The sequence below is a fragment of the Micropterus salmoides genome, unplaced genomic scaffold, assembly GCF_014851395.1.
Source record: "Micropterus salmoides isolate LMB-PRFRI ecotype aquatic unplaced genomic scaffold, ASM1485139v1 Ms_hic_scaffold_1, whole genome shotgun sequence".
NCBI lineage: Eukaryota > Metazoa > Chordata > Actinopteri > Centrarchiformes > Centrarchidae > Micropterus > Micropterus salmoides.
Genome location: NW_024040040.1, coordinates 10,823,533 through 10,839,616, shown reverse-complemented (window position 1 = coordinate 10,839,616; position 16,084 = coordinate 10,823,533). Strand labels below are relative to the sequence as shown.

General features: G+C 39.4%; 1 protein-coding gene across 1 annotated transcript in view; it reads left to right on the top strand.

Annotated features, from left to right (window-relative positions):
- The window catches only part of LOC119915699 (gamma-aminobutyric acid receptor subunit gamma-3-like), a 38,035-nt gene that overhangs the window by 1,407 nt on the left and 20,544 nt on the right, over positions 1–16,084 (top strand). The gene's annotated exons all lie outside the window — the stretch shown is intronic.

The following is a 16,084-nucleotide window of genomic DNA, read 5'->3' as shown; positions in this document are numbered from 1 at the left end:
TAAAGTTCTGTATTTTTGAACAATGTTTGGCTGCACAGCAGGAGTTTGTTTCCATGATCCCATGCAGGCCATGGCTTCCTAAAAACATTTGTCTATTTACTGAAATGAAAATACTGAATTACTGAATGTGGTTTCAGTGTCAACTGACTATTATCTGTTTTCAATATATTCATCTTCTGAATGCTTGTTTTGACAAAATTATCAGAAAAAAACGAAAAATTATAGTTATAAATTCATTGTCCTATTTAACTGATAGTATAACACACATATTCCCATTACTAACTAACTTACATGACAAGCAAATACCTTCCATTTAAAACTGACACCAAAGATGTTTTGCTTTTTTGTGAGTAAGTCAGTAAAACATTATTTATGGATGACTTTTCAAAACCAGCACTGCAAAGTTCTTCACAGTTACAGAAAGACTAAAAAACACCCACATTTCTATCTGAATGTTACCTGCAGTTAGAATTTTCTCTAAGCAAGCAAGCTAGCAGCCCTTTTGGTGTAGGACTTTCCCTGTCCTTTAATCGAAACATGATGTCACCGCTGTCGAAAGAAAACTATGGTTCTCTCCAAATTTAACGTTTTTAATTTTTAACAATTAATGATTACATCCTCCTCCATGGGTTGAGAAAAGGCTCTTCGTTCTTAAGCTAAATAAACCCATTAGATTAACTAAAAGTTATAACTGCCGACATTAGGGAGATACATGGTTTTCATAGGACAGTGACATATGTCTTTTATTCAGTTTTACACATGAACAAAAATCACACCACATAGAAAAATAAAGGGGTGGGGGGAAATGAGGCATCTTTCCGAGAACATGAACATCCCCCCATTTTTGCCTTTATTAGTTTTCCAAACGTATGAAGAGTTCCCCTCATGAGTCTCCTTATCGGTTTACCAAAATGTTTAATATTAAGTTTATATAAATGTTTTGGCAGAATCTACAGGACATTTGCCAAAATTCCATCCACTACTGTTGCATGAATATTAGGAGTTCATCAAGATAAACAGTTGGTGGCGCTTATTCTCCAGTCGGCTGCCATTAAAACTGCTGCAGAAGAAGAGAGGACGCAATTAAAAGAAACCTCAAATGGTGGAAAACAGAAAAGAACAGAACCTGTTGTTGTGCGGAACTCCTAAAGAGAAACAAATAAGTTGCTGCATGTAATACAATAGACAATAACTTAACTGTCATGTGTTGAGCAAAGGCTGAGTTACATATGTGTCTTTCTCTGTCTTACAGCTGCAGGAGACTGTAGTGTGGACATACTGTACATATAAGAAGATGCATGTATGTGTGTGTGTGCGTGTGTGTGTGTGTGTGTGTGTGGGCTTGTGTGTAAGATTGGGGGTGGTAGCTTGAGAACAAATCATTCTCTGATTGCACCCACATTATTTCTGCTATGCTCATGGTGCAATCAAAACGTCCAAGCTTCTTGGAGGGAATATTCCCCTTCAGAGAGGCAGGGAGGGCTGGCCGCTGATCACATGGTTACTGGTTTGATCCCAGGAGTGTTCTCACTGGACGGGCTGGTGGTGGCTGGGAAAATTTCCCTATGACAAGTGTGCAGTCATTACCAAGGAACCAATTATTGTTCCTGCTGCATTTCAGGAGTCATTTGGAGAAATCAAGCCAGTCTGAACATGTACGAGTGTGAGGGGAACTTACTAGTGAAGTGATAATCACTTGGGTTTAGTATGATGGTGGTGGGAGGTATTTATTATACAGACTCTGTGCTCATAAGTAAAGCTCTGAATGTTGACCTTGTTGTAAATGTATTGTGTAGTGTTTAGACAGTCTATAGATCTTGTGGCCCTATAGGATGTTTGGTTTTTATTTTTTGTATATTTCCAGTTAAGGCCTGCTTTCCCTGGATTAGGATGTTGCATTTACAATCAGCAGTGCCCTGACAAAAATCAGAAGAATAGTTGATCTGATATGTGGAAATCATTTAGGAATTGCTCTACTCTACATTTTGGAATAAACACTTTTTAGATGCTGTAGTTGCTGCTTTGTTTCCTGCAGCTCACGGTGGCATTTTCTATTCACACTTAACACTTGAATCTTTGCATGCATGCTGATACACACATCTATCCATGCTGAAGAAGATACAGAGCGGGGGTCAACGGAACACAAGACAGCGCAAACATTAGCTTTAGCTAACTAACCCTAGTTAACTAAAGTGTAAGTTAAGACTAAAGTTAGAAACTTCCTAACGTTAGCGTTTGTCTGTAGACACTTGACACAGTCTAATTTAGTAATACAGATGCTCGCAAGATCTGGCAACACTTCACTGCAGTAAATGGTTTGTACTTGTATTTGCGCCTTTCTAGTTTTCCGACCACTCAAAGCGCATTACTATACATGTCGCATTCACTCACTCATACACTTAAGGCATTGCCATACAAGGTGCCAAGTGCATATCAGAATGGGACTTAGATTCATACACATACCTCCGGGGCCACAGCCGCCACATACAACATTTAACAGACGTACTATATATATTCATTAATATTAATATGCAAGAGGAAGACTTAAATAAGTAATTTACCCTACAGTTATGTTGACAGTTATGTACAGTTATGTTAACATATACTCTTAAATTGGATAAAGTAGTATATAGTGACAACCGTCTGTGGAGGTCCTATAAAATGTTTCCTCTTATTCAAGTACATGATGAATTATTTTAGTTTTTCCAAAATAGAGAACGCATCCAAAAAATGAAACAGGTTGTGTTTTTCACCTAATTATTGATTCACAGCTTAGCTAATATCATACATATACAAGTGAATAATGTGAAGAATCGAATGAAAACATTTGACTGTATTCATGCTAAAGGTTTTCATGTGGTGTAGGTAGTGTGGGTCACTACTCTCTATTTTCAAATTCCTATCAGATATTTAAAGAGGCCCTCTTAGGCTCATTTTCAGGTTCATACTTTTATTTGCGGGTCATACTAGAATAGATTTACATGCTTGAATGTTCCAAAACACATTCTCTTTTTCTCATACTGTACATAGCTGCATTACCCCTTATCACGGGAGAACATACTTACAAGGCATTTCAAATGGGACTATAAGTCCCTAAGGCGTGGACTTTGCAGAACTTTTACAAAAAAAGCTACATAACACACTCAAGGTAAGTAACCCCCCCCCCCAAAAAAAATAAAAAATTATATGGCTCCTTTAATTGATTGCTTGCGCCAAAAACACAACACCACCAAAAGTTTGGCCTTGAAAATTAACAGCAGCACACAGAATTTCTTAGACTCTGGTACCAATAAACCAGTGCAAAAATACTTTATTTAAAATAAAAGTCTTGCATTCAGAATCTTACAAAAACAGAGTATTTATTTGTTTTGAAGGTATCAAAAGTAAAAGGACTGCAAATGACCCCTGTAACTGAAATTGTTTTATATCACATTACTGGATTGTGAATAAGGATGCATCGAGGTGGAGGCAGCTGTAACTACTTTGTGTACAGTAAGCTATTTTGTTGGCATAAATCTGACGGGTTGTGAGATGACTGATTGGAGGAAACAAGACAGTTCTGCTTCACAAATCTGTTCACAAATCTGTATTCATCAAATTTTTGGGGGGACTTTTTTGGATTCATTTACCTCTCCAACCGTTGTTGAAACCATCTGAGAAGTTTAGAGGTGAAATCTCCTTTTTTTGCTAACAACACTGCTTTTTGTAAGAGGATACAAACCCAAACCACTAGTTTCATTTTTAACAATCCATTGTATTTTATAATCTTATGATGTTTTTTATGTAAAAGTAATTATAAACTTCAGCTGCTGGAGGACTGTAGTAGACAAGAAAAGAACAATCTGTCCACATATGAATGATATTGTGTCCATCACCTGTACTCTTCTAATCACGAGTGTGCTTTTTTAAACTGCGTGTTTTCATCTTTTTTAAACTGCGTGTTTTCATCTGCAGGACTCACAGGTTTGAAGTCATTTTAAGGTTTATTGAGACTCAGTCTGAGACTACACTCTGTACCTTGAAGTTGCCACAGCCGAGCCCAAAAGGCTCTCATTTGTAATGGTTTCAGCTGGGTGTTTTTAGCAGTGTTACGCTCGAGGTGAAGTTTCAAAAGACTTTGTGGAAAGACTCTGGTGGGAACACTTATCTCCAGATCATTAAGAGTGTTTATTTGTGTTCTTAGGTTATTTAAAATGACCAAGCACCCAGTTTTCACAGGCAATAACCTGGTGGGAATTGATTTTTTCGCCTGCGCCGGCGGCTCGCTGGGCTCGGTTCAGCTCACCTCGCAGAGGGGAAACTCCCTCCAGCTCTGCATCCATAATTAAGGATGAAATTTTGATGAGCTCCAGTTGACAAACCTCACTATCGTCCATGAAATGTTAATGCTTTTGCAGGATAATGTGAGGCAGCGGAAACACACGGGCATGTGTGTATGGGGAAAGAAACACACACACACACACTCACACTCAAAAAACATACACACACAAAGAAGCATACTCGAAGATGACGCTGAGTCAAAGACAGATCTGGGACATTTAAGTCATTGTAAAAAAGAGTGGGTTCAGCTGAGAACTGCTGCAATGAATCTCTTTAAACACACACACATACACACACACACACACACACACACTCACTGCTACTGAAGTCAGAACAACATGGCTCATTTCTGAGACACACCTGGATTTTTGTCTAAATCAAAGTCACCCTCTTTACACACACACACACACACACACACACACACACACAGTATCAAACAATGCTTTTCCGTTTGCCTCTTTTTTAAAATATAAGCAACTTCTCTTTGTAGTTCTGCTTGTTTATATGCTGCTGGCTGTGGAACCAGAGTACACACTGTTTTAAGCATATTTGAGATTTCTGTATTAATTGGCCATTAATTCAATATTACAATTTATATCTCACAGTGAAGCTCACTTCCTTGGTGAAAACAACCTCTTAAATAAAGTAAGGAAGGCTGAGGATGGTTGTACCACTGGTGCTATATTTATATTCCCTTTTGCATATTGGACCCTTTTACACAATAGCCACATACACAGACACGCTAGAACAGAGGAATGTTATTCTTAGGGGAAACCATCATATATATATTATGCTATTTGAAATAAAGAGTCTAAGAGTTAAACATTGAAATCAACACAACTAGTTATATATTTTGACTTTTTGGAGAAATAACTTCTTGCCGAGAGTTAGATGAGGAAGATAGACACCACTCTCAGACTGCTAGAGCAAGCAGTCGGTTAGCATAAAGGCTGCGAGAAGTAGGAGGAAATGACTAATTGTGGTTCATGGAGTTATTTTTTTCTTATTTGGACAGAACCAGGCTAGTTGTTTCCCCCTGCTTCCATTCTGTATGCTAAGCTAAGCTCTTCATTTTTAGCATATCAAAATGAGATTGATCAATCAAGAAAAGAAATAACCATATATTCCAAAATGTTGAACTGTTGTAAAGTTGCAAAGTTAGTTCACAGCTAGCCATGTTACAATGAGCCCATGTTCCAAAACATTCTTTAAATGTTCTGTGATCAATTGTCTGTCCATTTACTCTGGCAATAAGAGGCCTCAGGGGCGTCTGTCAGAACTACATTTCAGTTCCACAGCAGTGAAGTTAAACTGAAGAAAATAACAGAAATCCGAGGTACAACATAACAGGGTTATTATCTTAGTTCCCCTTGTTTGTTTTCCTCCTGTCTCTTCCGGTCTCGTAAAGTCGGCAGCGAGCCTAATCTTCATATAAAGTGGGTGACTGGTCCACTTGTGAAAGAGCGACCCACATTTCCCCCGAGCAGAACAAGTGTTGAGCCTCACCTTAACCGATAAGAAGCAGTTCGCCTTAGATGAAGATGAGATGCTTTTGTGTCCCTATTGTGTCACTTTCCTTTTGGATACAGAGCGTGATCACTGTGTGCGATCTGTGCAATCCTCGTGTACTGTGTGAATATGTGCGTGTGTGTGTGACGGAGAATTTGCTGGGGTGTCAGCGTTTGCGTGTGTGCTCACTAGGGAATCCAGGACAAAACGGGCTGGAGTAGAGGGCTTTGTATGCTGCGAGGACTCTGCAGCCAGGCACATTTAGAGTTTTGGGAGCCAGGGATGATTCGAGGAGTTCGATTAAAGTTAGGTCTGAGCTGCATTCTAAAAATACGCCAGGCCTCCCAACAAATTAAAAAGTACATTTAAGAAAGGTTCAAGTCTTTGTGCCCATGAGAATTGAGCCCACTAACAACCAACTCAGGGAGGCTTCAAAGGCATGTGGCTACACAGAGTGACCCAGAGTAACACATACCTTCTGGCTGAAGTGAATTGATCTTAACTAACAAGTATAGTGTGTATATCCAAAGCCTGATATACAGTATCTTATTCCACTGTGCCACAGAGATCTGTTCAAAAACTTTTAAAAACACATCTCATATGTTCCTTCATTAGCATAAACACACACACACACACACACACACACAGTAGTTTATTTTGACTCAATCCCACATAAAAGTATGCCAAATTACCTATTAGCACGTTCTGTTTCTGGATGTAGACACTGGATTACTTTGATGAAGTGACAAACACATTTTCAGTGTCGAAATGACAAGGAGCATCTTTTTTTCTATGATTTCTATTTGGATTTATGAGTCACACTGAATCTATGGATATGTGCATCCTGTCTACGTGTTCAGATAAGGAAGACAAGAAAATTAGCCTCATCTACAGAAAAAACAAGAAAAAAAGAAGTCACTGCTTAGTAGCCCAGATCATGAAGACAAGACATCTGATTAAGCTATTACCACTTTAAGAAACTGCCCCCATTTCAAATCCACCAGCTTTTCAGAAACATACCAGAGTAAAACAAGTGAACCCTATCAGATTTAAACCAAATTTTCTTTCATAAAAGGTTAATTCTAAACAAGCTGCCAGGCTGCTGTTTTTCCATTCTGATTAGGCACACGGTTCAGTGTCAGCCTGCATACAAATACAGTCAACCTGACAGCTTTTCAATATATCTAGGAAGCTAATCCGGTTTCAGCTTGTGTGTGATCGCAGACGGCGGCTATAGCTAACAGTCTATTGATCTGCACTGATTGACCAGATCGCTGCAATCATATCTGCCATTATTGCCTCTGAATACAGTATGTCTGGCGCTTACAATTAAGTCTGCAGGTGGGAGTGAAAAGGAAAGACTGCGTGTGCCTTTTAATAGGAGGTGTGAGTTTCTGTGTGTGTGCAGCTGTAACCAAGAAGCAGCTACTGTTGTGTACTATTGTAGATGGACTAAACTATTTTTTATCTTTCTATACTTACTCATTTGCTTTTGTTTAACCATAAAAGTTGTGGTCACTGGTTTGGCTTTCCCTACACACTTTTACACACATTTGATGTGTGCGTAATCTAAATGTGTATGTCGCTAAAGAGAAGGACCTCAGATAAAAGCCAGGTGTGTGTCAGAAATAGAAACCAAAGCTGCTCAGACATCATTGGTTTGCAGCTGCTTCCTGTCTCTCTCCATCTGTTTCTCTTTATATCGCTCTCACTCAATCACCCTCCCTTTCTCCCTCCAAACCTTCATGATCCCCCCTTTGTTTCCCCCTTTAAACCTCCCCCTACTTACGATCAATTACTGTACATCGCTACATAATTCACGTCAGTATTTGTGGGCCAGATCTGAGGCTTTTTTGGAATCCAAGTGAGAGTTTGACCCACTTTGCATCCTATATTAAAATGTCATAGATCCGATTCAGAAGTCATGTCAGATCCAATCACTCCAGGGAGAACATGAGAGCGGACGATGGGATGTAGGCACTGCAGCATTTGCTGAATTCTACTCGTCCTTGTACATCATTCGTCAGCAGTTCTACATTTTCCCTTTGTTTGATAAAAGATTTAGATGTATTCTTTGTTTTATTGAAGCATAAAACCAGTGGAAATGAGAATTAAGGAAACTTAGAATTATTTACTTTACTACTTACTTATTTAGAAAATTCAGTCTGAGTTTCTATTATTGTCTGTATGCCAATGCCAGAAATAACATGGAAGTGTTTGTCTTGCACTCAAGTGCTGTGATGGCACACTGACATGCAGCTTTAACTGAAAATGGATGGGAGAGGATGGAAGGCGATGCCACCACATTTATCTTGATCATCAGTTCAAAATTGAATTTGTCCAAATACCTGCAAAACTACACACATTCCCATCAGCCTCTTTCATAATCTGTGTTCAGTGCTAATTTGTGGTGATATGCCAAGCTTCTGGCCTTTCTTTATGTCTGTGGTGAACAAAAAGATGAGAAGGCATTGGACTCAGCAAGCACAGTGATTTCTTAATAATAAAAGTAGGTGTACAATAAAGTAGGTGTTTATATGTCAAAGAGGCCCTGTGTTCAATGTGGGCTCAGGCATTTTGCCTTTATGTTTATGTCACATTTCATGTGAGTGGCCATGTGGTGTCTTTGAATAATGATAATTATTTAAACATTACTTTTATTACTTGGTATCAGGTCTTTATAGTGTGCAAACCTTTTGTTGTTATTTTCTTCTTATACCAACAATGACTGAGTAGATGTCAGCAAGCTAAACTAAGATGGAGACCATGGTAATCATATCCATTAAACGTGTGTAGGTCAACATTATCACTGTGAGCATTTAGCTTAAATTCAGCGCCCAGAGCCGCTAGACTGGATGTAGACTCTATTTTAGCATCATTCTGCACATGCATCAGGGCATGACACAGATGATCAGATTTTTTTTAAGGATGCAATACCTTCAAAAAAAATCCTCATTCATTAATGTCAGCTGCAGATTTCTGAGATTATGAATCCTTTCTGTTTCCTAAGAAAGTTAATATCACCTCTGGTCAGTCCAGGATTGATCCTATCAGAACCAATAAAATAGCTCCTGTATTCTCTGATCATATCTTTTAGGGAAAGAAATGTGCATTATGCTGGAACCTCTCAGTTCATTTTTGATTTCCAAGGGACATTATGGTGCGTTCCATTTACCTCGTAAATCGGAGGTCAGAGCTGGGAATGAAATCACGCGAGTTGAAGGCGTTCCAGATAAAAGTCTGAAAACCTCGCTTGGCCAGCCATTGTTACGCTGGTTGATTAAAAAAAACAAACACATTGTGCAGTATTTACTCATACTAAACACGTCCACAGACAGCAGTTGGACAGCACTTTGTCTATGAAAATTTCTATGAAACACAAGTACTCAGAAGTGCTAATAAACAGTATAAACTACAGCTTTCACTAATGTCACACAGAGCAGCCATCTTGGATCTCGAAGCTGGGGTAGTGTGGTTCTCCCTATTTTCCGAGTCGGAATTCCAACTTACGGGGGCGTTCCCTTTCAATTTCCGACTTTGAACTGGGAAATCCCAACTTCCCCTGTAAAATGGAATGCACCATTATCACTGGGCGCATACCACAATGCCTCTTGACACAATTGGATAGACCTACAACCAATCAGAGCAACAACAAAGTGATGTAGTGCCATGGTTTGAATTACGGGGGGGATTGGGGGGGTCTGACTCCCCTAGTTAAGGCTTGGACCCCCCGAAAAGAGGCAAAACCAACAGTTCAGGGGGGTCTTTCTGACCTGTATTTGTAAACAATATATTTCCCACACTCATGTTTTATATTCAAGAATCTCGAAATACTATTTCAGACACCCCTAAAATGATGTTGAAAACATTGACGTTAGTTGAACATCCTGTCTGTCTGCATCACTCGCAGCACAGCTGCTCCAGTCCGGTGCCTCACACGCTAATGGAGACGCAGCAGCTTAGTGTCAGTAGTTAACTATCTAGCTGCTTTAATACACTTAACTTTCCTACCTTCAGAGATTTTTAATTAGCATTTCTTTTACTTGAAATGAGCTATCTGATGTTAGCTAGCTGAGAGACCACCCTATCATTTCATTATAACTATGTCATTTCATATTTTATGTAATTGTCAGCTAACACTGGTGTTTAGGCATGAGCAGTGAAATTGGGGATTAGTTATTGTAGAGATACTTTTTTATATCAATATAGAGTTTTTTCTTTTGTGAGTCCTTTCACAATAAACATGGCATTTGTTTTAACTCTGGAATTCCCAAAAATTCACAATTCCCCAACAACAGCGTCTGACTACTGCTTTATTGGACACAGATTACATCATTAACAGTCAACATGAGCAAGAGGAAAGGAGATATTTGCTAAAAAAGAGTAAGTTGAAACTTGACGAGAATGATAATAATTAGGAATTAGTCATTATAATAATGCAGACTGTATTTTATGTGTCTTTAATTCTTTATCAACACTGTGTGGGTTTGTTTTGAGTGGTCATGATGGTCTGCTGGCAGTTTTTCTCGAGAATACTTGGTGACCTCTGACTAAAAAAGTTGTTGTGTGGTATGGGGCACCCGTGAACTGGTGTAATGAATTTGATTTATCATCATCTACAGACTGATGACACTGGTTAAATAAGCAAGGATATTGTAAGCTTTGTAAGATTTTAGTTCACTGAAGCCCGCGCCTGTGCTGTTCTGGGTTTTCTATTGGACCTGGAAAAATAGTTGGAAGTTTTCTTTCAGTCTCTTCTGGAAAACACCCCAATGGAGGCCATGTGCTGAAACAGTACACTCTTAATTCAACAGAAGTGCAGAATCTTCCTGTAAGCCTGTCAGTGTGTTATTTTTCACTTTCATCTCAGAAATAATTGAAACCTGTGATATGGTGATATTTCTGGGCCTTTGTTAATGGTGTTTCTCCAAGCTTTGGGTCAGTATGACATCCCATTCATCTTGGCGCCCAACAAACTCTGTAATTGATTGTTTTTTTTGTAACTGAGACTGGAAAGGGTGAAAACAAAATCACTTTGTGCTAAAGTAAGTATATTTTCACATGAAACTTCATATCCTTAAATAACTTCCATCAGTTGATGCTACATTTTAGACTCTTTGATCTTTGAATTTAAAGATGTCTGTCTGCCTGAAAAGGTGGTCAACTCAATCACAAACACAGGTGGATGTTTTTAAATTCATTAATGAACAGAAGCTTCTTCAAAAAATCACAAGGTTACTGCATCAGAACATGCAAGCACCCTCTTCATTTACTCACTGTGCTTTTATTTGGTTTTTTGGTATGCATTAGGATTTTTCAAACACTGACTGATAAACAACCCAGAAAAGACACATTCGGATAACCAGAACACGCATGCAGGCTCTTTCTGATAAACTGTGTGGACTCCTTCATTAATTGTCAATTTTCCGATTGAAATGCGTTTTAACTGCACAGCATTCAAATCATTAGATACACTTAATGAATTGGCTTAATAGTTTCTTCATTCTCATCATTGTAGCCACCCATCTGGATCAAAATCAGTTATGTGGGCTTAGTCATTTAATATAAATAAATGTGTGTCTTTCGGGTAGAGGGATACCACTTTATATTTGTATGCATTAGTTTGAAAGGTTGGAAAATGTGTGAATAGAAAAAGTGATGCACCAAACTCAGTAGTCACCTCTGAAGTTAATGAAGCATTATGCTGTAGCATGACTACATTTGATCTAATAAATTTATGAGAATTAATTATGAATTTTAATATTCAGAAAATATTAATTCACAAAGCTTCTCGTTTTGCGGGGCACCACCCGAGATTCCGTTTGCCCAGGGTCTCGGGATTCTCTGGGAATGGTTAATAACTAGACAATTATTCACTAGTGATCAGTTAGTTAATAATCGCTCAATTATCCTAAATCAATCAGTCAGTCTCATAAAGAAGGGGTAAATTCTCGTGGCAGGGACTTGGAAATAGGCAATACACACACAATTCCTTTAGTTACAGTGAAATTTATTAACTAATTAAGGTGAATATAAAAATGCAGTTAAAATATACATCCAAGAAATAAACAACGGCTAAACAATGAGAATGTGGGTTTCTATTGTAGGGAGCATTTGACTCATACGGGCAGCTAATGAACGCAAGTTATGAGTTTAGTTAAGTTAAAGATAATCTATTAACAACTATGGGACATCACTGATCCGCCGGCCAGTCGCTTTCTCTGCCAGGGAATTGCTCCGGAGGTCCGTCTTTTGACGGCTTACTGAAGAAACTCGCAGTGGGGGCCTTTCCAACCCTGGCTCGGGTCAGAGGTTTGGTCGTCCTTTGTTACTGCTGGCAGGACCACGTGACGGGGGCCGACCTCTGTGGGATTAGCTTGAGAATACAACTTGGTCGTTCTTCAATTAAACTAGTGTAACTTAACGGACTGATAACTTTTAACAAAACCAAAGAAAATAAAACGCAAGTAAAGTTGCTGGAAACGAGGGAAAACTGAAGTCGCAGCACTTCGCATGTGTGGCTTGAAACGAACAAGCCTTCGCTGCGCCGGGTCCTTAGGGCATTGCCAGGAGAGGGGGCACACTGGCCGCGTGCCGAAGCTCCATTGGAGAGCCAGGAACAAGCGAGGACAAGAGAAGACAAGAGAGAGCGAGACAACATGGGTCGCAGCTTTTTGTCTGTTGGGGCGTGGTTCCCAGAAGGCAGTCCTTTGTTCCCCTGAGGGAGGGCTTGTCTCCGGTTTCCGGAGAGACAGTCTTTCTTTCGACATATTATATTATCATATTAAGTTAATCAAAAATCTATTTGCGCCTATTGTGATCAAATATCTTCCCACAACCAAACCTTAATTGTCAAACGGTTGTACCATTCTTAGTTTTAAGCACTTGATAAAAAGGAAAACAATTGTCAGTAGTTAGACCTTAAAAGGTTAGCATTTCATAGGAATCACATCAGATGAGAGGAACGTAACTAGCTTTCTGGATATATTGGCTGTTACACGTTCTTAGAGAATATTAGCAAGATACACAAATGGCATCAGATTATGGACAAGATAAATACAGAGTGACATTTATACATTAAACGGCATTTCAGACGATGGCATGTAATACTTATTTTGTCCACTTGGGGGAGCTCGGGTTACATGACGATAGCTTTGTTTCACCCTAAAACAACCTTCTGCCCAGGAGCTGATGAATTTAGTTATTTGACCTTAAATTCAATCTGGAAAATTAATTGGGTATAGGATGACATTTCTTTATCATCATTTCTAAAGGAAGTGTCAGAAAGTGTTGTGAACAAAGCATTGATTACAACAAAAACTGAATAAAGGTCAGGGATCCTTGCTGAAAATTAAACACAAAATTAACTTGTTTAGATTCTTTTCAACAACAAATAACACCAACATGGTAACATAACTACTCAAATGGAGTGGAGAGACCTAATGAAGTAACTAAAAGATTATTTAATTAAACAAGGTAATGCTTTGAGGTTTGAGGAGACATGCTGTTGTTTACACAAAGGAGTTCAGGGCAGTGTCTCTGGTGTCCTGGAGTTTCTCACGCCTGGGCGTGAAGAGGAGAATATACTTTGATGTGAGGTAATTAAACAAAGAGAAAGGTCAGTTGCCATGGTTACATATGTGGGGGGGCAGTTTAGGGTTTCCTGCCCTCTCTTAAGAAGAGTTCCGATAGGCTGTTCAGGAGAAGCTAATCTCTGTTTAGTGTTTCTTTGTCATTTTAACAGTCAGGCACCGAGCGTTATCTCGCTGCGGCATCAGAGGTGGCAAGTTTTACGATCAGACTGCCCAGAAACAGCACTTAGGGAAGTTGATATCTCACCTCCTCCTTTTCTTTCTCCCAGGGAGAGAGAAAGAATTTCAATAGTCCAAATTTATTTAATATAAAATGCACAAATCCACACTGTATGTTCACAACAATGCCTTTATGTGTGTAACAATACTCAGAGGTCACCTTGTTTCACCTACCAAAGTAATAAAAAGAAACTGAGGTCTAAGGAGAAGTGTGTTCCTCTGTGGTCGCATTTGATGAGGTTTTCTTCCATTGTAAGGGGCGGAGTTAACCAATTAAAGGGGCCCCTTCACTGATTGCTTGTCACTACGTGTATTGCTCTGTGAAAACCGTGATAACATCTTCTGCGGCTCTGGAGGAGAGTTCTGAAGTTTAAAATGACCATATTTGGATCTGTCTGGATTATACTTCATACAGAGGGCCGTCTGATGAAAGACGCTTTTGCAGTGTTTCTTTTGGCATTTTTTTGATAGATAAACACACAGAATTCAGGAAGCAAAAGGGATGAGAGGCAACAAAGGTCTGAGCTGGAGTCAAACCAGCAGCGTTGCGGTTATATAGCATGTGCCTTAACCACCCATGCTGCTTATGCTCTCTCGTGTCCCCCAATTTTATGAAAGTGAAATACTAAATCGCTCGAATGCACCTTTAACAAACGTGGTGTCACATCCAGGTTAGAGTTAAAAAATCTGTGACACTGTCAGAAGTAATTTTTCGGAAAACAACTCGGACACTGTTTTAAACACCAATGTTTTGTTCACAGATTGTTAAATCAACAGAGTTAGTGAGATGTTTAAATCAAATAAGGGCTGCTGCAAATAATTATTCTCATCATTGATTAACCTGTCAATTATTTTTTTGGCTGTAATATGTCATAAATTAGTGAAAATGCCTGTTAATTTCCCTCAGCTCAAGGAGTTGTATTCAAATTGTTTTTTATTGGTCCAACAGATCGAAAGCAAAAGACAACCAAATACATTCAGTTTACTGTCATATCTGACAAAGAAAAAGAAAAGCAGCAAATCTAAACATCTGAGGAACTAGAACTAGTGAATTTTCGCATATTAACTTGAAAATGACTAACACCGTTACCACACATTACCTATGACAGAAATACACTTATCAACATCCCTTAAAGGAAGTGCAGGGATCGGATTCAGTGCAGCTCCCATCCAGACAAACGTCATTGCAAAAGGTGTGATCAAACCAGGAAGAGAGAAAGCGAGTTGGCATAAGAGCTAAGCTAACCCAGGTTCGACCTAAGGCTATACCACTACCGAGGCCTGCTTCTGGCTAATGTCCAGTAGCAGGAAAATAAAACGGATGAAATAAGACTCAGGCTAACTCAGCAACAAATCAGAGACTTATTTTTACTGAGACCTGGCTGTACCATAAAATAAAACATTGCACTTGACAGGCAGAAGGTGTTCAGAAACAACCACGTCAACCTTGAGGAACCAGTGTCATCACACAACAGCAAATGTATTGTTTATGATATGTGGTGACCACTGAGACATTAAAATCATTCCCCAACCAGAAAGCATGAGGTGAGGGCCCTATCCCGAGCCAAAAAAGCTGCCATTGCCACTGCAATACCAGTGCAAGACTGAAAGCTGGCTCCAAAGAGGCGAAGCGGAGACAGGAGACCTCAATAACAACAACACCAAAGATTTGTGACATCATAGGCTACAAAAGCGGGAGCTCATCATGTGTGAGGCCACATTACCAGATGAACTTAAAGACCTTTTATGCTTTCTTGGATCTCCTCAACAAATACTCAGTAGTATAGTCTCTTCCACCTCCAGAAGACCAGCCACAGTATCCACAGTATTCACAGCAGATGTGAGAAGAGTCCCGCTGGGAGTGAATATGAGTCAATCAGCTGGGCCTGATGACATCCCTGGCCATACCTCCTCCACTCTAGTTCTCAACACCAGAGCCCCCCAGGGCTGTTTGCTCAGCCGCCTCCTGTTTACGCTGTACGCCCACAACTGCAACCCCCGACATGGACAGAACTTTGTTGTGAAGTTTGCAGATGACACCACCATCATCGGCCGGATTTCAAACAATGATGAATGTACTGCTTAACGTCATCAATAGAGCTGAGTTGGAGCAGGTGAATAGTTTCAGGTCACTGGAAATCAGCATCACAGAGTTCCTGACATGGTCATCTCACATCTCCACGCTGGTAAGGAAAACATAAAGGCAACTACAACCTAATCTCGTTATAATACCCTGTGTTGTGAAATAATAAATAAATCTACCTTGAAACCAATTAAACTAAACAAATTGAATTATTTATTTATTTAAGCAAATAGAGCGATACTGGACGCTCTGTGATCCAGTGAGACATTATCTTACGTAACAACTTTTTGGTGCAGCTTAAAGATGGAACCACCTATTAATACAGCATTCTGCTGGAGTAAAATAGCTGCTCTTTCCACCT